The sequence below is a fragment of the Chrysochloris asiatica genome, unplaced genomic scaffold (assembly GCF_000296735.1).
Source record: "Chrysochloris asiatica unplaced genomic scaffold, ChrAsi1.0 scaffold00084, whole genome shotgun sequence".
In the NCBI taxonomy this organism is placed as follows: domain Eukaryota; kingdom Metazoa; phylum Chordata; class Mammalia; order Afrosoricida; family Chrysochloridae; genus Chrysochloris; species Chrysochloris asiatica.
In genome coordinates, this window is record NW_006408602.1 from 6,718,276 (window position 1) to 6,719,865 (window position 1,590).

The window sequence follows — 1,590 nt, forward strand, 5'->3', positions numbered from 1 at the left end:
CCATCCACATACAGCCAACTAATCTTTGCCAATGTGTTTTGGATGTAGTACATTGAACGGGGAGGAGATAGTCTCTTCAACAGATGTTGCTGGCAGAACTGGAAATGGATATGCAAAAGATTGAAAGAAAACCTTTACCTCGTGCCATATACAAAACCCAACTCTGCATGGATTAAAGACTTTCATGTAATGCCAGAATTATAAAGGTCATCAATGAAAAAAATAAGAACAAATTTAAGGGCTCTAATACAGGACACACAGAGACTACCAAACATTGACAAAATTGCACAAACAAAAGAAGACAAAATAGATGTTTGGGACATACTAAAAATTAGAAACTATGTGCATCAAAAGATTTCACCAAAAGAATAAAAAAGGAGCCCACATAATGGCAAAAAGTCTTTTGTAATGACATATCAGACAAGGGACTAATTTCTAAAATCTATAGGAAACTACAATACCTGTACAAGAAAAAGACAGAGGTACAGGCAGGACATGAACAGACACTTTACCAAGGAAGAGATTTGGGCAGCCAAAAAACATATGAAGAAATGTTCATGATCATTAACCATTGTTGTTATGTGCTGTGGAGTCGGTTCCGACTCATAGCAACCCTGTACAGGGTTTCTGAGTCTAGAAATCTTTACGGGAGCAGAAAGCCTCATCTTTCGCCCATGGAACAGCTGGTAATTTCGAACTGCTGACTTTGCGGTTCACAGCCCCATGTGTAACCACTACGCTACCAGATTTCCTTTCATTAGCCATTAGAGTGATGCAAATCAAAACAACAATGAGGTATCATCTCATACCAGCAATAATAGCAAAGTTCAAAAAAAGCAGAGGACAAGAAATGCTGGTGAGGATGTAGAGGGACCGGGACCCTCCTACATTGCTGGTGGGAATGCAAAATGGTCCAGCCAGTCTGGAAAACAGTATGAAGCTTCCTCAGAAAGTTGGAAATATAAATATCATATGATCCAACAATTCCTCTACTTGATCTATAGCCATAAGAAATATGAGCCATAACACAAGTAGACATATGCACACCAATGTTTATAGCAGCACTATTCACAATAGCAAAAAGATGGAGACATCTTAAGTGCCCACCAATGAAAGAATGGGTAAACAAACTTTGGTGCAGACACATAATGAAAAATTATGCTACCTTGAAGAATAACAGGGAAGCTACAAGCCACTACATAACATGGATGAACCTTGAAGACATTATGCTGAGTGAAATTAGTCAGTCACAAAAGGACAAATATTGCATAAGACCATTGTTGTAAAAGCTTAAGAAAAGATATCCATTCTAAAAGGAAAAAAATAAATTATTTGTTACTGGGGGAAGGTGAAGGGGGATGAAAGAACAAAGTAGACAGGGAAACATGGGTTTTCATGGGCTAAATGGGCCAGTGTTAAATAGTGATTGATGTATGCTCAACTTTGGAACAACAGGGCTCTGTGGTACAAGAATTGAGGCATAGTCTAAATGGGTAAAAGAGGAGAAATAATGTAAGTTGCTTAACTGTCTTGTGAATATTGTTTTCCCTTGCCTACTATTGTAAGACAGACACTTGAGTGGGATAAAAA